Consider the following 22,757-nt stretch of genomic DNA (forward strand, 5'->3'; position numbering starts at 1 on the left):
AATAATGTTTGAACACTAGTTTAATTTTTTTTTTTCTTTTGGAAGTGTAGATATTCTCTGATCATAAAAAAATGTCTTGATTTACTAAGAGAAGGAATGATTACAGAATTAGTCGATAATTTTGGAAGAGCCGTGATTATGGAGTTAAGCATGATTAAAATTTACAATAAACCTTCAATGACTGTGTAATCATCTTTCGGTCCAGGAAGTCAGTGTCCATCCAATCACTTATTCTGCTTATTCTCTCTGTGGTGGTTTGAACAGGAACTATTTCTTTGTAGACTCAGGCTTTGAACAGTGGGTCCCAAGTAGATGGACCTGTTTGCAGGGAGGTGGTAGAGCCTTTCTGAAAGAATCACATGACTAGGGTGGACTTTCAGTGGAACCTTGCTCCACTTCCGGTTTATTATCTATGTTCATGTTTTGGGGTGATGTTATGACTTTTATGCTTCCTGGTTCTGCCACTCTGATCCATCCTATTATGCCTGCTGTTTGCTCCTATGGCCCCTCCTTTCATAATCTACTCTTAAGCAACTAGAACCATAGACAAACGATTTCTTCTTAAGTTGCTGCTCCTGATGCTGCTTTATTAAATGAAGAGAAAATTAAATAATATACCGCTCTATCTGCCCATTCTATCAATACATTTCTAGGACATTCCATGAGACCCTTTGTATTTTTCATGACAAGCTTTGGAATGCACTAATGTATCAACCATTTAAGGACAGTATACATTTAGAAATGCTCCATTCATATAAATCTGTGATGCTTTCTGCCTTCAAAGTTTTAAGTCCCACAATTCTAATATTTCATTTCTATTTTTGATTTACAATAAGCATAATATATATATATATATATTTAATATAGGCAATAAGACACTAAAAATTTTTAGAGCTTTTAATTGAAATAGAATTATATCATCCTTCTTCTTCCCTTGAATTTTATCCCAGATAACCCTTCCTTAAACACTGCCTATGCCACCTCTTCAACTCTCAAGTTGATGGTTTCTTTTCTGTTGATTGTTATTTTTATAAACACACATATATTTTCAGGTTGTATTAATGTGTTTAGAAATATGTTTATATATAACGAATAATTAGGAATGCACACATACATAGGGGTACACAGGCCAGTTTAGAAATAGAAAGTCAAAGTGGAAAATGATGTAATGCTATTCTAATCTCAAAAAGGTAGTAAAATGGAATTAGCTACAACAATAAGGTTAAAACTGTCATTTGCATATTTTATGTTCTTTAATATAGAATGCATACACAACTAGTATTTCACTACATTTTATGTACCTTTTAATTGCAAGCAATACATTTTTATAGGGAAACATATTTTGAGAAACTTACAAGTAAATGCATCTGTTATGTTGAACAAGTGTATTTGTGTGTTTTAATTTAAATGTAATTACATACAATTTACTTTTCTCCCATTTGTCATTTCAAAATACTCACTGCGATGCATTTTCCAACTTCCTCAGGAAAAATCATAGTATCTGACTCCTTTGCTGGGGTAGCAGAGAGGAGAAAACTTTTGTGAAGTACAAAAGAATGCATTCATACTTCAGAGTATCCACCTTAAAATTTTCATTAAGGAAAAGGAAAGTCCTTTACTGTCTTGTTGATTTTAGGGTGCATGCTGAAATTGGTGCAGAGTTTGAATTTGCTTTCTTTATCTTTTTATTCACCTCTTTTCTTTGACTTAGTTTTCCAAAACCATAAGATATAACATTTCAAATAACAAAACAATAAAAAAGAATCCTTTTTTCAATCTAACCCCTCCTGTATACCCCTTCTTGCTTTTTTTTTCAAATTTATGGCCTCACTCTTTATTTTTTTATACATGGTCTTATTTGTTATTATACACACACACACACACACACACACCCACACACACACACATATATAATGTCTTCCTTCTAATTTCATATTTTAGAGGATGGGGGGATGATTCTGGGCCTCCCTGTTAACATCCTTCATTTGTCACTATCTAGAGTCTATTGCTGGTTTCAGTAGTTCAATCCATACAGAAACTCTCCACTGAACTTTAAAAACTGACCCTCAGGCTGACAATTGCTTTGAACAGTAGCATGCTGATACTGGCTTTGGAATTTCATATCAACTGTCAGGGATTTACAGCAAAATTTGCAATCAAACAATAAATTATTCATAAGAAAGACATTGAAAATGATTTTCTAGTGCCAAATCCACTACACACAAAACAGATACTATTGAAAATGAAAATATAGTTTCAAGATATAGTTACATAAAACATAAACAATACACCCACATATACTTTTACATGTATGTATATTTATATGTATATAATGTATATTAAATGTATATATATATATTAATATGTGAGTCATATTAAAGAAAGACAGGGATTATAGGCATTATACTGTCCAATACAAATTAAAAATCTTTGGAGAATGCCCATAAATTCTGAGACATTCAATCTGACTCACTTTGGATTACTTCTCTAACACTTCAATGTAAAAACATTTTAGTGATACAACCTGCCACTTGGACATCTTTCCGTGATCTACTTATCTAGAATGTACCAAAGTGCAAGGTGTATATCTTAGAAGTTCATGCTCTTGAGTTTTGTTTTTTCTCCTCTATATCATTGCCATCATTTTTGTCTACTTTCATATATTTAAGGAAGAAAACCACTCTGGCATTACAAATGTAGCCTTGGCAACCGCTGCATAGTCATAAAACAGGTTTTTATACTCATGATCGTGAGTCCTGCAGTCCAGTCACTGTCCTTGTCTGAAGTCCATCTTCTCTTCCCCTCATTACTGTCAAGGCCACATGTAGCTGATGGAGTATCTCAAAAACAATTCTTTATATTCCCACTCTTATCAATACCTGAATTTTTTCTGGAAATTTACATTTTTCTTCTGTATCTGTCTGTCTGTCTGTATGTATGTATCCCTCCATGGCTTCCTCTTCAATTCCTTCCTCCTAGTTCATTCCTTGAGTTTTTGCCCTGACTTTGTGATGGACTATAAGTTGTAAGGTGAAAATTACCCTCTCCTTCCTGAGGAGCTTTTTGTCATGGCCTTTATTACAGTGATATAAATGAACCTATGACAGTAGGCTAAAGAGGCTTAAGATAATTTAAAGAAAAGGTAATAATAGGTAATAAGGTATATGATGTTTGCCCTGAAGCCTATATAAACCTGTTGCCACTTCAGGCTACTTTTAAAGAATATCTCTAAAAATGTAATAGTTTTGCCATTCTTATTATTTGCTGCATAATTTCTGACATTTGTCCTTGTCCAGAACTTGGGAGATGGATAGATTTCTAAGACTGTTTGCTATACAACCATGTGAGCCTAAACCTAAATCCAGTATCCATGTGAAAACTGAGTTTGTAATTGGTGAGGCATGCCTTACAGTAGCCTAAGGAAAGGTTCATTGGAGACATAGTATCAAGTGTAAAGATAAAGAGTGACAGAACAGGACATCAATATCATCCTGTGGATTCTGCATGTATTTCTCTATACAGATATGCAAACACGCAGACACACAGACACACAGAGACATACATACACACACACACACTACACACACACATCACACACACCACATACACATCATACACACACACACACACATCACACACACACCACATACACATCATATACACACACACTACACACACACACCCCGCACGTACACACACATGCGCACACACACCACATACACATCATACACATACACACACACACACTACACACACACACACATACCCCGCACATACACACACATGCACACACACAGAGAGAGAGAGAGAGAGAGAGAGAGAGAGAGAGAGAGATTCTTTGTCTAATGAAAACTTCTGTTAAGTTTTGACTACCTAATAATGAATTAATTCTAATCCCACATAGTATTTTATTTCTTCATATTTTTTGAGTCTAGGTAAAAACAATTATTTTTCCTCTGTTTACTTCTTAAAAATTAGGCCATTTATTATACATCATTAAAATAACTTTCATGAAACTAAAGTGAAGTGTTCTCAATCGAGTAGAAATGCATTTACATTCAACGGTCTAAGGAGATAGTGCAGTTTCCATCACCCCGACTCCTCTTCAGACTTTGCCATTCGGGACCCAACTTTCTATACACAGAGCAAAAAATTAGGCGGGGAGTAGAGTCTCAAGAAGATTTGATAGAAAATATTTTCATAATCCCTGTATTTGAAGGACTTTTTCACTTAACATTTATTTTCTCGCCAGCTTTTTAAATAATCAGAAAGCCTTCAGTCAAAATGACCAATTTTTCATATGTCAGTTTAAATATAGTATATGATTGATGGTCCAATTGCCAGAAAGCAAAGAAGGGGGACAGGGAGTCAGATGTTGGCCATGTTTCAGGCTTCACTGTACTACGTCCCCTGTTACAATGATTGACAACTCAAATGGATTTAGATTAAAACTTCCATTGAAATGACTGGAGATTTAGAAAAAAACCTCCAATCCCTCGCTGGAAAATAAGGAAAGCAATTCTTGAAGCAAATCTGGAATTAAATTAAGAAACCATCAGGGCACAGCGTCAATTGCAGAACATGCATCATGACTGGAAGAACAGCCACAAATAATTGTCAGCTGAGAGTTACAGTAAAAAAAAAATTGTGGGATCAGAATGTCCAGCTCTTAGAACTTTGTAATAACATGGAAAGACTTAGAAATTAGTATAAATATCCCACTGAATTCTTTCAGACTTCAAAAGCTAGCCACAGATTAAAATATTGATAATATTGAAGAAAAACAAGAAGAAAACATATTTTGATATTTGTGCATTAATTTGAATTTGTATAAGCAACTAAATGAAGTAATGAGTGCACATCAACCTACAACCAATATACAAGCACATCGAGTCTTAGCATAAAAGTACTTAATAAACTGAGGCTACTTGAATAGTTTAGCAATTTGTAAAAATGTAATTAATGACTAATTAATTCTTTGTTAACTGGTTACTTGAAATATTATAATCTCACTTGTGAGTGGGGGAATAAAGTTTGTAGGTTGATTTTTATTTGGTTCGGATGGAGAAATAAAGATTTGGATGTATATTGAGAGAGGTGGGAGTATGCTAAAACATGTTATTGTATTCATGGTTACAAATATCGGAGATATGCTGTTTTTCTGAAGTTTCGAGAGCTTAGGAAGATCCTCTGTCATCAGTTACAAAAGGAAGAGATGAACACGTGATCTACTTTTTTTGAGAGCAGTGAAGTGGACCAATGACCTAAAGATGGAGATGTAGCCTTTATATCCTGAGCTTGTCTTCTGTAGCAGAAACCACTGGAGCTCCAAAGGTTCCGGTGATACTGGTGAATTTCCACAGGCTAGGTTTTCATGAGAGGGAAAAACAGCATGGACATCAAACTTAGATGTGTCTTTTTAGTAAATCTTTTTGACATAAGACTACCAAAATTTTCTTACAGTGACCTAAGAAGGATTAGATATATTTTTCAATGGGTATATTACTGTTGTAGGAATAGACCAATTAAAACATGGGATTTTTTGTTTATTGTTTTCAACAGAAAGTGGTTTTTAAAATACAATTCTGCAGAATGGGGTGACGACAAAAGCGGAAAAAAGGCAAAGATGGCTGATGTACGGATTTGGAGAAAGAGTATATTGTTAAAGTCCTCATTGACCCCATCGTTGTAGTCGTTGCCGCTGTCATCGATGTAGTTGTCCTCTTTGTTGTCCAGTCTCAGTGCTGCCTTTCCTTCAACATGGTCTGGGACTTCCCAAATTTTCCATCCTATGGGTTTAAGATACACAGTCTTACCTAGTGAAGCATTTAAGGCTTGGGGCTGTATCCTTCTCTGATCATGCGCACAGATATATAGTAGATTCCTGTACCATTCTAATTCCCAAAGTCTTGAGACAAACAAAATTAGCCACTAGCCCAGCAAGAGAGGGGTCCAGCGTCTCCTCTTTACCTGTGATATCATCATCATCATCATCATCATCATCATCATCATCATCATCATCATCATCATCATCATCATCATCATCATCATCATTATTTTATTCTCTCATATATTATATCCTGACTGCAGCTTCTTTTCTCTCCTTTCCTCCCAGTCTGTCCCCTACCCTTCCCTGCCCCCTCCAGTCCTTTCCCTTCAGAAAAGGGCAGGCCTGCTAGGGGTATCACCGAACAAAGCATATCAAGTTACAAGAAGACCAGGCACCTACCCTAGTGTTAAGGCTGGACAAGGCAACCCAGCAGAAAGAAAGTGGTCGCAAAAGCCACAAGAATCAGGGAAAGTGTTGCTCCCACTGTTGGGAATGCCACAAGGAAACCAAGCGACACAAGCGTAATCTATAAGTAGAGGGCTTAGGAGAAACCTAGGCAGGCTCCCCGATTGTCATCTCATGCTCTGAGCCCCTATGAACCGTGGTTCTCTGGGTTTCCTCGTGGTTATCCTTGGCTCTGCTTGGCACCTTCTCTGCTTTTTAATTTCAGTATTTCCAAAGCTCCACCTGACGGTTTCCGTGCATCTCTGAATCTGTTTCCATCAGTTGCTGGACGAAGCCTCTCTGATGGTGACTACACTAGGCTCCCGCCTATGACTATAGCAGAATATCATTAGGAATCATTTCATTGACTTGATTTTTTGTTTGCTTGGCATTGTTTTTGCCGGTGGTGTTTGGTTCCATCCTAGGTCTTCGGGCTACCCAGCCTGTAGTTCCTTGCCCTTCAGGTGGGCTCCCTCTCTTGTGGCACGGGTCTCAAACAGGACCAGTCATTGTTTAGCCACAATTTCTGCACCACTTCAGCCCAGCACATCGTACAGGCAAGACAAACTGTAGGTTGAAGATTTTGGGGCTGAATTGGCATCCCAATCTCTCCACTGGAAGTACAGCCTGGTTATAAGATATGGCCCATTCAGGTCTTATATCCCATTGTAGGTGTCTTACCTGAAATTACTCTTATAGATTCCTGGGAGTTTCCATTGTACTGGTCACTACCTGGTCCTCAAGATGCCTTCCAATTCCAGTCAGCAATCTGTCCCAATTCTCCTTCCTTCCCTCCTCCCACCACCAGATACATCCTGTTGCCATTACACCCACCCATGATTTCACTCACAATATTTATTCTATTGCCCTTTCCCAGAGAAATTAGTGCCTCCCTTCTTTGGGCCTCCTGCTGCTTAACCTCTTTATGTCTGTGGATGGCAACACAATTATCATTTATTTTAGGACTAATATCCACTTATAAGTGAGTATATATTATATTTGTCTTTCTGGATCTGATTACCTCACTTAGGATGATTTTCTCTAATTCCCTCTACTTGCCTGCAATTTTCAAGATGTTATTCTTTTTAATGACCGAGTAGTAACACTCCACTGTATCCATTCTTTAGTTGAAGTAGATCTAGATTGTTTTTAGTTCCTGGCTATTACTAATAAGGCTGCTATGAGTTGTGCAAGTATTCTCGTGGTAGATATATGCACAGGAGTGGTATGTCTTGGTCTTGATGTAGGTTAATTTCCAGTTTTCAGAGAAGCTGCCATGTTGATTTCCAAAGTGGTTGCGCCAATTTACAGTTGCAGCAGCAATGGAGGAGTGTTCCCTTTGCTGCACATCTTCGCCAGCCTGAACTGTGGAATTTTTTTAAATAAAAAAAATGTGTCCTGCAAGAAAATTGTTTTAAAATAAAAAGTAATTTCAAGACTTAATATTAATCTGCATTTATCAAAGCAAAGCAGGATTCATGAATAAATAGACATGAATTATGAGAAACATGACAAAGTATAGAAACACCCTTCCACAATATAGCCAGCTGACCCCTTGACACAGGAGAAATATCGTCCTGGAGGGTTGAATTATAATTACTATAGTATATTGTAGTATGTACTGTATATAGTATGTAGCATAATCATTGCAAACTCCCCTTTACTTCCTCCATATTCCTCCACTTACTCCTCTCTGTTATTTTTCAAATGTATATTCTCTTTTTAATGCTAGTTGTTGCTATATATATATTATTTATATATCATGTATAATTTAAAAGACAACAAAACAAACAGTCTTTTCATCAAATGGCATAGAAGCATTTGGACATCCAAAGTCTTGAAAAACAAACAGGCCACAAATATAGAACCCACAAAACATTTTAACAGTTTCGAAATGTACTCAAATGGATCATAAACAAAAATGTAATTGGAAAGTGATGAAATTTCTAAAAAGAAAACTGTATGAAAACGTATTTAGTATGAGTTTTGGCATAGGTTATAGAATCAAGACCTAAAGCATGATTCATACAATAGCCATTTGTAAATGTTTTTGAGCAATAAAGTCTTATGTTTGGTGAGAATTTTACTTCAAGCTAATTAAAATAAAATTTGGAAAGATGTATTTGCAAAAAACACACAATTAATGTAACATTGTAATCAAACAAATACAAAACCTCAAAAACTCCAAAAGTTCAATAATATAAGTAATTTACCAAGTTAAAAATGAGCAAAGTTTCTTAATATGTATTTTACAAAACAAGATGCAGAGATGAAACGTAAGAAATTTGTATGGTCAGCTGTATTATTGTTTCTTAGATATTAATGAAAAATAGAGATTTCCATGCACAGGTTAGAAAGTTGAGCATCAGAAGCTCAACTTTCAGAGATAGTCAACCAGCTTAAACCTGATGAGGATAAAAAAAAAAATAAGAAATTTCACTTCTAACTAGACACCATGTCAAGTTTTCATTACTTGGAAGGACAGATATAGTTTTGAAAAAGTTAAACATAGTTGTACATAGGACTTCACAATTAGAATGGAGGGCATCAGTGTAAACGCATCATTTAAGCTCTAGCTTAATATAAATGCAGATTTTCCATAAAAAAGGTGTGTGAATACATAGGAGATAATACATACAAGTAGAATTTCATACTCTGTCGTCTGAGAGGGACAATTCTGTAACAAGTGATAGGATGTCTAATTGCTGGGTGTGGCAGTACAGACTTTTCACTCCAATAGTTGGGAGGCAGAGATAGGTGGATACTAACAGGCTTGAAGGCAGCTTACATGGCAATAATTTCCAGGTCTGCTAAAGCAAAATAGTAACAACTTGTCTTCCCCTTCTCCATCTTCAAAATAGAAATATTGTTTCAATAACAGCCACTCAATGAAAAAAATGACTTTCTTTAGTTGATTTTAAAACTCCATCAGAAATAACGTGAGATTAGCTTTTGATGTCTTATTAAGTTTTTGTTTCTTTCTTTTTTTTCCGGAGCTGGGGACCGAACCCAGGGCCTTGCGCTTGCTAGGCAAGTGCTCTACCAACAAGCCAAATCCCCAACCCCTTATTAAGTTTTAATGATCAAAAGTAATGGAATGTTATAGCGATTAAGTTAAATAAAATATACAGGAGTACATGAAAATAAGGATAAACTTGACTTCAACTTTATCTTTCTAAGGATGTAATATTTTAATAATCCATTTCCTTCTGTGCAAGCATGTGTCATGGAATCCTTCAAATCCCAAATCTTTCATGATTGTGTTAAAGGAAGCTGATCAACAATACTTTTACTTCAGTGAGAACTCTTATCTCATCTTTGAATTCTAGATATTACTGGAAGATCTGTGCTGCACGCGGATCCTAAACCATTTATGTTGGAGACCAAACAACTAGACTGACAAATTTTCAACTAATTTTCCTTTGATATTTTCACTTAATTTTATTAATATCTCCATACCTGTAGCAATGGAGAATCATTTATCTTACTGATAAGTTTAAGATGTACTCTTTAATAGATTTGAGGACATCCACTCCATCAGGGCTATTCAACCCTATACTCTTACGGCAAATGAGGAACAGGTTCAGAGTTTCTTTAGGTCTACTAGGAGAACGATGCTTCATTATTTTACTCAAGTGTGCTCCCTGCTCTATCATCAGGTGTAGTCTCTGTAAGATGCATTCTCAATGGAAAACAAATCTGATGTTTACCTTCTCAGTCACCCGTCAATGAGATCATGGAAGAGTGTGAAACGGCCTCCAAAAACCCATTCTGTTTCTGTCATGTACAAATTGTTTTCTCATATACATTGCCATTTTTAGACAGTATGACAGTACGCAACTCACAACTTTCAGTTCGTTTATCATTTTACATTTATAGATATCTTACTCCCAGGTAACCCCAAAATATCCCACTATTGCAGACGAGATGGTAATGAAATGACCACAAGGGCAAAAGCTAATTCCAAAAGGCTTTGCCCTTTTCTTCCTGGAGACAGCTTCTGCCACAGAGACATTCTAGGAGGCATGTAACTTGAAAGCTTTCTACCTAGTCTGATGAGGCAACCTGGTTTAATGGTCACCTCCTAGAAGTCATTTACAGTCTCTTCAAGGGAGTTCTTTGGATTTGAGTAGAACTGAGCCTCCAAGGATTTGCTAGAATCCAAACTTAAATATACTTGAGGAAATGTGAATACGAATGCTTCACTTTTGTCACTTTACCTTGTTACTTTGTTTAGAAGTAATAATGCAATAACTTTCTAAATAAATTAAAGTTCAATTCCAATTTTAAGAAAAACTGGATTAAAAGAGAGCAAATATTCTGATAAAAACTACATAGTACATACATTAGTCCAGTGGTTGAGCTCTCAATGCTCAATACTGAACAACTTGATCAAAAAAGTAAAATAGTATGGCATTCTAACTTAAAGTTTGAAGAAGATTTTCAAGAATCTTAACATAAATAAGTAAGCAATAAAGTATATAAATGGAAGGTCCAATTCCTTCTCTGCCAAAGAATTCTAAATTTTTCAGGTCATTTTTCTATGATCAGTCCTTTTGAGCAAATTTCATCACTCTTTTATATGGACTGCGTTCTGGTACTTTCTTTCAAATGCAATATGGTATTAGAAAAGAATAATTAGATTTACAATGGGAAAGCCTGGTACAATGTGAACTCAGTCATGTGATTGAAGTTACCACCAGCAGGCAAGAGTCATAAAGTACTAAATAACATCGATGTGATTGATAAAATGTCACTTTACTCTTCAGAATTCCACCTTCAAACACATATTAACTCACTAGATATTAATCACAACAGCAGAATTATAACAAAGATACTTGCTCATGATGCTTCCGAACATTTAAATTCACCAAAAAGAAGTAACAAGCTAAGAAATTCTCATGATGAAGAGGATTATAAGGAGATAGGTGGGTTAAATGCAATGTGATATCATAAAATAGAACCTGAGAAGAATCCATAATAAAAATCATAAAAAGAAAGCAAAAGAGACATTAGATATACATTATGAAAATTTTGATACATTATAGGCAGGCATGCATTAGTATTCTAACACTTATAGAAAAAATGTAATAGTAATGTAGAATATTAATACAGGAGACTGTATCTGGATGAATATACATCACCTAAATTTTTTGTATAACTCAAAAGCTATTCTAACCTAATTATGTATCTGAGAAAATAAATGAATACATTTTTTGACAGAATTATTGCTTTAAAATATCTAAGGGTAGGTGAGAAGACTCAGTGGGTAAAGGTAATTCTGTCAACCTTGGTTTCCTGAGTCCAATTTTCTGGACTCCCATGATGGAGGGAGAGCAGTGACTACTGCAATTTGAATAAGGTCCACACAAATCCTGTGGAACACATATACCTGACCTATGCCTTAGAGAGAGAACTCTGTTACCCTACCTGACTGTAGACAGTAACTGGGTAAGAACAGGCACGAAGCAGCTTACAAATCAAATAGGGAAGCGTTACAAATCAAAGAGGGGATCTGGGGAGTTTGGAGTCGGCACTAGGAAGTTGGAGGAATGGTTCTCTCCTATATCCACACTGAAGGTTAATTTTGAGGATTAGTCAATGGGTGACTTAGTCGGAGAGGTAGAGTGAGTAGCAGCTCTGGCACTACAGATTGCAAAGCCTTGGAGAAGCCCTCGCTTCAGTCTCCGCAACTGAAAGAATTAAATAATATAAGCCAGATATTACCTCAAGGCTGTTGCCAAGAGCAACTGAAGGAAACAGGTAGCATTAGATCATAAGATAAACCACTGAAGAGCAAGTTGGGAAAAGAAAAGCAGCGTATGCAAACAGAAGGGAAATTACCACAGGCTGAAAAATAAATTTTATTTTAAATAAGTAATATTTATATAAAGTGATATTTATATAAGTCTATGGATATAAACTAATTGGAGTTATCCAAAATTGAGGAAAAAAATAAAAACAACAGCAAAGATTCAAAAAAGAAGTAGAAGGAAAACAGACAGACAGACAGACACACAGAAAGACTTTCTGGGGTTATTTTATTTTATTTATTTATTTTTTGCGTCAGACTATTTATTGGAAAAGAGATTGGTAATTGGATTTATAAAGAACAAATGTTCTTCACACAAAAGGGAAGGCAAATAAGAGAGGCAAATACAAAGAGTAGATGAAGGATGGGAGGACTAGAAGGGTGTTCATTTACTTTGATAGGTGAGAGGTTGTCATATGACTGTGAGGTATAGGCCGTAGTTTAATATTTATTAATAAGTCCTCATGTGGGGGGTTGCTACCAGTCTCAACAGTCTATGTTCTCTAATGAAGCACACATACACAGCCTTTATATTTTAATATGTCTTAAACAGCATGATAGCTGGGCGACTGCCTAGGCTCTATGTTGCTAAAATCTATCACCTGCAGATAATTTCTATTTACTATGAATGAGTTTCTATGTTCCTTCTTGGCTGCTATGCCCAGCCCTCTGGGCTGAGAGCCCTGGGTGCTCTCCTTGCTTCTCTGCTCCGTGGTGGCTTCTGTGTCTCTCCTTTCTCCACACTCTCCTAAAGCATGGTGAATTTCCTGCCTCCTCCTCCTCCTCCTCCACTTCCTCTTCCTCCTCCTCCTACTCCTTCTCCTCTTTCTCTTCCTCCTCCTCCTACTCCTTCTCCTCTTTCTCTTCCTCCTCCTCCTACTCCTTCTCCTCTTCTTCTTCTTCCTCCTCCTCTTCATCCTCCTCCTTCTCCTCCTCCTCCTCCTTCTCCTTCCCCTTCCCCTTTTCCTCCTCCTAAACTCAAGCCCAGGAAGTTAGACCTTGGCTGTCTTACTTCCCCAGCTATTGGCTACTGGCACCTTTATTTTTCAATCAAAATTAACTGGAGGCAGGTTATGTGCAGTCTCTCTTGTGTAACCTAATTTTGGGGGACCCCATTAGCATTAGAATACAATCAGCTACAACAGGATTTGGGAAGAAAAATATAGTATTAGTAATGTCAGCAATTTACAACAATACATTTAATAAAATAGTAGTACCAGTCTCTCCCTTAATTTTAGTGGACCTGGGTTTATGAGAAACACAGAACAAGAGTGTACAGTTGCAGAAAAAATTGTAGCCCTACTGTATAGACCTTAGGATTTTGAATAGATTTTGAAAAGATTAGTGATCATTTTATGAGAACGATGATAGAACAGAGAACTAAAAGACTTGAGTGGTCATGCAAGATTTTACCTCGACAGGTAATGGGCAAAATGTGAAATCAAATCATTATAATAATAAAGAATAAACATGACATGGAAGTATAAATAGGTAATTGTTGTTCTGTTAAAGAAGTATTCTATGAAAGAATTGTTGCAGTAAATATAATAGGAAATGAGAATTCAGGAATGGAACACAGTATTGTAATGTAAATAGATCTCATCTGAAAACTGAAAGGTTGGATTTGAGGCCCACAACAAAGAAGCCAGTTAATGCTTGCTATTGTAAAACTTCTTATTGTAAAACTGCTCCAAACCCTGTGAATGGGAAACCACAGGCCCTGAGAAGCATTGTGTTGGTAAACAAAATTGACAAAAAAATTAAACTGCTTCTAATTATTTTTTTTTACAAGCATTACTCTTGGTCATACAGAATCCTTTCCAGTGAAATGTGATCCAGAGAAAGGCTCGTGATTCCACCAGGAGCGTAAGTGAATGAAGAGTGCAAAAAAAAAAAAAAAAAAAGAAAAAAACAAAAAAAACAAAAAAAAAAAAAAAAAACAAAAAACAAAAAAACCACAAAACAACAACAACAACAACAAAAAGCATTATCTCCTCTGTGGTTCACTGACCTTTGTGGATAAAATGACAGTAAGAAGTTTAAGCCAGAATACATCTAGGTTTTTCCTGTGTTCTGGCTATTTCGAAGAAAACTACAATGAACATAATTGAGCAAGTGTCTTTGTGGGATGATGGAGAATTTTTGGGCATATACCCAGGAGTGGTAGAGCTAGGTCATGTGGTAGAACTAGTCCCAGTTTTCTGAGCAGTCACCAAATTGATTTCCAAAGTGTTGTACAAGTTTGCACTCCTACAAGAGACTGGGCCACCAGCCAGAGAACATGAAAAGACTGGATCTCAACCTTCTACACACACATTTGTAGCAAGTGTGCAGCTTGGTGTAGTGGGGCTGTCTTATTCTCTGTTCTTTGTTCAGTAGTCTGTGCTTTCAGGGATACACCGAAGGTATGGACTGTTGCTTTATAGGTGAGATAAGGCTTTGTAATGAAATGATGGTGATTGCATGTGACACAGAGAAATAAGGAACTCAACCACAGTAAAATAACATTCCAATGAGCATTTATCAAAGAAATAATAACCACATGGATAGGTATAATTTCGTATTGCAGATCATTTTAATTTCTTTTTAAAAAAAGAATATAGTTAAACATGACATAAAAGAGTATGAAAAGATGTATGAAAGAGGTTTGGTAAATTATTAGGACGATTAAATATACAGTAATTTCATAATTTTAAGCTAATAAAACTGCAATTACTGCCATCCTCAGCTATGTATGTAACTTGACCATGGGTCCATCCATGTGTACTCTTTGTTTGGTGGTTTAGTCCCTGGGAGCTGTGGGATATCTGGTTGGTTAATATTGTTGTTCTTCCTATAGGATTGCAAACCCTTTCAGCTCCTTCAGTCCTTTCTCTAATTCCTCCATTGGGACACCTTTCTCAGTTGACTATGAGCATCTGCCTCTGTATTTGTCAGGCTCTGGCAGAGTCACTAAGGAAGACAGCTATATCAGGCTCCTGTCAGCATGCACTTCTTGGCATCCACAATAGTACCTGGGTTTGGTGACTGTATGTGGGATGGATTCCCAGGTGTGGCAGTCTCTGGATGGCCTTTTCTTCAGTCTCTGCTCCACACTTTTTCTCTGTATTTCCTCCTGTGAATATATTGTTCCCTATTCTAAGAGGAACTGAGGCTTCCACACTTTGGCCTTCCTTCTTTTTGAGCTCCAGGTGGTATGTAAATTGCATCTTGGTATCTTAGTTAGGGTTTTATTGCTGTGAACAGACACCATGATCAATGCAAGTTTTATAATGGCCAACATTTAATTGGGGCTGGCTTACAGGTTCAGAGGTTCAGTCTATTATCAAGGTGGGAACATGGCAGCATCCAGTCAGGCATGGTGCAGGAGGAGCTGAGTTCTACATCTTCAACCAAAGGAAGCCAGGAACAGACTGAGTATCCTCGGTCTCCCAGCCCACCCTCACAGTAACACACTTCCTCCAACAAGGCCATACCTTTTAATAGTGAGGTTCCCTGGGCCAACCATAGGTAAACCATCACACATGGGCATTCTGAGCTTTCGGGCTAATATCCACTAATCAGTGAACATACCATGTGTATTATTTTGTGTCTGGGTTACCTCACTCTGAATGATATTTTCGAGGTCAATTCATTTGCTTCTAAATTTCATAAAATCATTGTTTTAATAACTGAGTAGTACTCCATTATGCAAATGTACCATAGTTTCTGTATCCATTACTCTACTGAAGGACATCTGAGTTCTATCCAGCTTCTGGCTGTTATAAATAAGGCTGCTTTGAACATAGTAGAGCATGTGTCCTTGTTATATGTTGGAACATCTTTTGGGTATATGCCCAGGAGTGATATAGCTGAGTCCTCAGGTAGTATTAGGTCCAGTTTTCAGAGGAACTGATTTTCAAAGTGGTTGTACCAACTTGCAATCCCACCAACAATGGAGGAGTGTTCCACTTTCTCCACATCCTCCCCAGCATCTGCTGTCACCTGACTTTTTGATCTTAGCCATTCTGACTGGTATGAGGTAGAATCTCAGGGTTGTTTTGATTTGCATTTCCCTGATGACTAACGATGTTGAACTTTTCTTTAAATACTTCTCAGCCAATCAATATTCCACAGCTGAGAATTCTTTGTTGTTCTAGAGCTTTTAGATGTGCTGTCAAGCTGCTAATGTATGCTCTTTACAGTTTCCTTTTGGAGGCATTCAGAGATGTAAGTTTTCCTTTTAGTAACTGCGTTCACTGTGTCTCATATGTTTTGGTATATTGTGCTTTCATTTTTATTAAATTTTAAACTCTTTAATTTCTTTCTTTATTTCTTTCTTGATCAAGTTGCCATGGAGTAGTGCATTGTTCAGCTTCCATGTGGTTTTGTCATGGAATATCTTGATTTCTCCATCTATGTTTAATGAGAATTTTGCTGGGTATTGGAGCCTGGGCTGGCATTTTTGTTCTCTTGGGGTCTGTATGACATCTGCCCAGGATCTTCTGGCTTTCATAGTCTCTGGTGAAAAGTCTGGTGTAATTATGATAGGACTGCTTTTATATGTTACTTGACCTTTCCTCCCTACTGCTTTTAATATTCTTTCTTTGTTTTGTGCATTTGTTGTTTTTATTATTATGTGATGGGAGGAGTTCCTTTTCTGGTCCAATCTGTTTGGGGTTCTGTAGGCTTCTTGTATGTTCAAGGGCATCTCTTTCTTTAGGTTAGGGAAGTTTTCTTCTATAATTTTGTTGAAGATATTTACTGGTTCTTTAAGTTGGGAATCTTTGTTCTTTTCTATACCTATTATCCTTAGGTTTGGTCTTCTCATTTTGTTCTGGATTTCCTGGATGCTTTGCTTTAGGAGATTTTTGTATTTTGCATTTTCTTTGACTGTCATATCAATGATTCCTATGGTATCTTCTGCACCTGAGATTCTCTCTTCTATCTCTTGTATTCTGTTGGTGGTGATTGCATCTATGACTCCTGATCTCTTTCCTCATTTTCTATCTCTAGGGTTGTCTCCCATTGTAATTTCTTTATTGATTCTATTTCCATGTCTAGATCTTGGATGCTTTTGTTCAACTCCTTCACCTGTTTGGTTATATTTTCCTGTAATTCTTTAAGGGATTTTTGTGTTTTAATTGTGTTCTCCTGTATTTCTTTAAGAGACTTATTTATGTCCTTCCTAAAGTCCTCATGAGATGTGATCTTAAATCAAATCTTATTTTTCAGTGTGTTGTAATATTAAGGACTTGCTATAGTGGGAGAACTGGGTTCTGATGATGCCAAGTAGCCTTGGCTTCTGTTACTTAAGTTCTTGTGCTTGCCTCTTGCCATCTGCTTATCACTAGTGCTATCAACCCTTGCTGTCTCTGACTGGAGCTTGTCCCTCCTATGATCCTGGTTGTATCAGAACTTCTCAGAGTTCAGCTGTCTCTGTGATCCTGTGATTCTGAGATTTTGTGGTCCTGAGATCCAGTGTATGTCAGCGCTCTTGGGAGTCAAGCTGCCTATTGGATTCTGAAATCCTGGAGTGAAGCTCGAGACCCTGTTGTGTCAGAGCTCTTGGCAGTCATTCTTCCTCAGGGTGTTGCAGGAATGGTTGCGGAGCCAGAGCTGGGTTTGCTGTGGGTCCAGGTGCAAACTGGAAGGGACAAGTACCTCTGACTGGGTGGTGGTGTTTGGGTTTCCCAGGTTCCTGCGGGGGAGTCCCAGTTATGCTGGGTATTGGGAAAGATGTTGTGGCCTCAACTGTGATCTAGAGTGTGTCAGAGCTCCAGTACTCCTGGTTGTGTCTGATCTCCTGGGAGTCGAACTTCCTCTGTGATCCTATGATTCTGGGTTTCAGAGCACCTGGGGGTCAGGTAAGAGTGGATGCAGAGCCAGCATCCCAGGTCTATTTCTGTTCCAGGTTCAGACTGGAAGGGACCTGTGCCTCTGGCTCGGTGGTCATTCCTGTGGCTCTGGATCCTGCGGGACCCAGTTACTCCAGGTGTTTGGGCAAATGTTGTAGCCTCTCTTGTGATCCTGGGCATTTCCAAGCACCTGGAAGTTGAGTTTCCTCTGGGTGTTGTGGAACTGGGTGCAGAGCCAGGGCCCAAGGTCTACTCAGGACACTGCTTCAGACTAGATCTCACATGTCTGGAGATCTGGAGAGTGTGAGGGGCGTGGGGAGGTGTGGAGCCTGCCTCTGCTCCTGGACTTCTGTCTCTCTGCTTCTGCCCTCCCCTGTGTGCCACTGCACCCCTCCTCCCCTCCTGGTACTCCCCTTCCTGGATCACTGCCAGCACCCCGGGTAGCCCTGAGCACATGGTTCCCAAGAGCAGAAGGCAGGGCTCCAGCCCCACCCTTCTAGAGCTGCTCCTCTTGGCACCTAGGAGCACAAAGGGCGTGGGGATGTCATCAACTTTTAAAAAATCACTAAATAATATTAAATTATCTATAATGAAAAATAGCCACAAGTAGATCTTATGATGATAAATGATGATAATAAAAGTAGATCGATGATAAGTGGCTTTTAGAGTTTCTGACCAGTACTATGACTACTTTAAATATATGTAAATATATCTAAGTATATTATATAATATATTATATTTAAATTTATATATTCTTTAAGAATTTAGTACATTGTATTTTGAACATATGTACTACAGTAGATCAGCTCTTCTCCAGCTGACCATTCATTTCATAACCACCTGGATTGATGCCCTTTTCTGACAATTTTTGAAATAATCAAATTCAGATACTGGTTCGTGTAAGTTCTAGGGTGTGTGCTTTTCCCTGAAGCATTTTCTCCCTACTGGAGGACATATTTTTAAGTAAACTGTTGCCTTGTCTTGGTAGCTACCAGCTGCCAATAGCCTCTTAGGTATGGTATGGGATTTTGTAAATACGTCTACCCTTGATGTTGGGATTTTGTCTGGCTTGAGCTTTCATAGGTCTTTAGACTTTATATTTTTATGTTTTATTGGTTATTTCATTTATTTAGATTTCAAATATTATCCCCCTCCCCAGTATTCCCTCCTCAAGCCCCCTTATCTTCTTCTGCCTCCGGCCTGCCTCTGTGAGGGGGCTTCCCTGCCCGCTCTCCCACTCCCACATCAGCGCCCCAGCATCCCCCTTCTCTAAGGCATTGAGCCTCCACAGGACCAAGGGGCTCCCCTCTCAGTGATGCCAGATAAAGCCATCATCTGCTTTATAGCCAGCTGGAGCCATGGATACCCCCTGTGTACTCTTTGGTTGGTGGTTTAGTCCCTAGGAGTTTTGGGGAGTCTGATTGATATTATTGTTCTTCCTATGGGGTTGCAAACCCCTTCAGCTCCTACAGTCCTTACCCTAACTTTCTAATGGGGTCCCTGAGCTCAGTCCAGTGTTTGGCTGTGTACATCCACATCTGTATTTGTCTCAGGAGACAGTCATGTCGGGATGCTCTAGTCAGTAAACACTTCTTGGCATCAGCAGTAGTGTCTGGGTTTGGTGTCAGCAGATGGGATGGATCCCTAGGTGGGGCAGCCTCTGGATGGCCTTTCCTTCCGTTTCTGTTCCACTCTTTGTCCCTACATTTCCTTTTGACAGGAGGAATTCTGGATTAATACTTTTGATGGGTGAGCGGCCCCATCCCTCTACTGGGGGCCATACCTATACACTGGATATTGTCTCTGCCATTTCTCTCTCCTCTTGTTGGGTATTTCAGCTCATGTCCTCCCTGGTGGGTCCTAGGAACCTCTTGGGTCCATGGCATCTGGGACTTTATAGTGGCTTCCCCCAGTTCCCCCTTCCCCACTGCTACACACCTGCTTTCAAATTCCTGACCCTCTGTATAACATCCATAAGTTCATGTGTGAAATTGTCCTGTTGATTCTGGAAAACACTGTTTCATTGTAATCATTTATTTATTCTGTTTGTTTTTACCCCATCTTCAGTAATTATCCTGAATTTTGGCAGAAATTGATAGAATGAATTTTTTCACTTCACTCCTCCCCACCAGCAATATCGTTGGATAAAAACATAGCTAGTTTTTACTACTATTGTGAAGTGCTCTAAAAATAAGTTTTATAAAAAATCTAACTGGGAGAAACATGTAATCGAAAGCTTGTTACTTATGAAGGAGAGTTTTGCTATTGTTTTTGTTGTTTTGTTTTGGTTGCTATGTAGCCCAGACTGATATTCCTGCCTCAGTCTCCCCAGTTGCTGAGATTTTAGGTATTATAACTAGATGCAAATATTCTGAATCATTAACTATTTTTAAACTATAAAAAATTAAAGAAATTGTCTTGAAATGTTTAGAGACAAGCTAAACACACATAAAATTTCATCATAAAGCACACACACACATATATATATATATATATATATATATATATATATATATATGTAAAAGAAAATAAATGAATAAACATAACGGCAATTCAATCCTGCTCCCACTATGTGGTGTCAGAGGCATCATTTTCTGGTGGCTTGAACAATAACTTTCTGTATCTCTCATTCTTGTTAATTCTAGGCCACTAAAGGCCAAGCTTAACTCCTTTATTTTCTGACCCAAGAATCTGGACCCTAGTCTGACACATCCCAGTGTCTCAACATAGGTGTGAATTGAATTTATCTCAGATACAGTAATAGGATAAAAAAATTGAATAAAAAGTCACAAGAGTCCCACATTTTTCCTCATATGCTAATAGAAGACACAGTGATAGAAACTTCAAATATCAAGCCAAGGAAATAAATGAAGTAACCACTGTACTGACTTCATAGGTTATCTTTTTATAGGGACATTTCATTGGACCTCACTAGTAAGTTTCAAGTTGATGTAATTTAAGGAAAGTCAGTGTTAGCATTCTTCATATATGTATATGTGTGTGTATATATATATATATATATATTTAGATAAATAGATAGATATAGATAGATAGAGCTTAATTATATTTTCATATATATGAATGTTATCTGTGACAGTTACTTCTTCAAGAGTATAAACATAAACCAGATTTACTTTTAGAAATATTAAAGTGTCATAAACATTTAGAAAATACTTAAGGACAAGTACTTCAACATGTAAATTGAAAAACAAATAAGGTTTTATGAACTAACCCTATTCTTCGACTTAGAATATGGCATTATTTCAGAGCAAGTTTCTCCGTACATAAAGATGTCTAGATATCTACTTGGAAATTTCGCATATGGAACATTTAATATCAAACTCACACTTTATCCAAGGCTGCATATAGGCTCACTACAAAAGGCAAGGGTCAAGCAGTTTTGTTTTAGAGACTGGAAATTTAATGTTCTCACACTGAAGATAGGTAGCTCTAAAGATCACTTATTTATCAATTTTCTCCTACTTTAAATTATCCACAGGCACTGTGGCCTTCATTACAGAGTAGCCTTTTGTCATTTGCCACAAAGTACTTAGTCAACACTATCTATGGTAGAGGCACTTAACATTCTAAACCATTTCCAGCCAATAGCGGTAAAAAAACAAAAAACAAAAAACAAAAAACAACAACAACAACAAAAAAACCAAATAGGGTTTAGCACATTAAAAATTGTCCTTTCAAAATGCTGTCCTGAAAATATATCATGGAGTAATATAAAAGCAACTATAAAAATAATTTTGATTATCTGGTAGTTTTTATTCAACAGTAAATTTATATTTATTGTAATCAAACTGCATTTTTCTTTTCAAAACCTCCAAGTAATGATTATTAATGGTATGACTGGTTTCAACTTTATAAATGTTGGGATTACTCTCATAGCAAGTCATAAAGAATCATTACATTGATTAGGAGAATAACTCATGTATCTTATGATTTCTTTAACAAAATGATAGATTAAAAAATTAAAAAGTGATTAAAATTTAGATTGATTAACAATGTGTCACACATGAATGTTAAATATATTTTATTATATTTGATAAGATATTATCTCGGTCTTAATATATCCTATTAATTCCTCTCTTTTTGAGAGCTATTGGTCCTTGATGGAAAGGCCATTCTCAAAGACGAAGTTGGTTTCTTATTGAGTAACTTCCCATATGTCACTGGAATCACTATTTTATGTACAGATGTCGCCATGTACCTTTGTGTGTTTGCTACACAAAGAATGGAGTTTATAATATCACTTTCACTAAGTGGTCCAGAATAAGCCAGTGCTTACAGTTATGACACTGTCAAGTTGACTTGTTAGAGAAGGAAGCGTAGATCTCATGAAAAATCTCATCTCTGTTCATCCTGTGATCAACACAAGGGCGTTATTTTATTTTGTTGTAATAGGCTTTCAAAATTCTATACTCTTCTTGAGATAATGACATGCTGTGTTACTCTCCATAAATAGGGCATAAGACAATTTAAGGCTGGGAGGATAATTTTATAATGAAATGATTTGGGAAGTTTAACTCCTAAACTTCATTTAAATTTTATATCAAATCTGTTCTCTTCAGTGTTATTCATTATAGCATTAAATCATTTTCACACATATACATAAATAAACACCATGACATTTTGCAGATAACTCATCAAAACTGTTGCTTCCAGACATCACTGTGTCACTTCTTTCAAAAAATATCTGAGGGCTGTATTTCCTCACTGAGAGGCAACTAAATATAAATCTGTTATCTGGAAGGTAATCATATTTATCTTATTCATAAATTTTTCTTAAATGACTTCATTTCTCTTGCATGTGTAGATATGGGAG

At 37.1% G+C, this 22,757-nt stretch overlaps 1 pseudogene; it reads right to left on the reverse strand.

The window, feature by feature from the left end:
* The window catches only part of LOC116911977, a 40,166-nt pseudogene extending 32,772 nt beyond the window's left edge, over positions 1–7,394 (reverse strand).
* Between the last annotated feature and the right edge of the window lie 15,363 nt (positions 7,395–22,757).

This window comes from Rattus rattus, chromosome 11 (assembly GCF_011064425.1).
Source record: "Rattus rattus isolate New Zealand chromosome 11, Rrattus_CSIRO_v1, whole genome shotgun sequence".
Classification (NCBI taxonomy): Eukaryota; Metazoa; Chordata; class Mammalia; order Rodentia; family Muridae; genus Rattus; species Rattus rattus.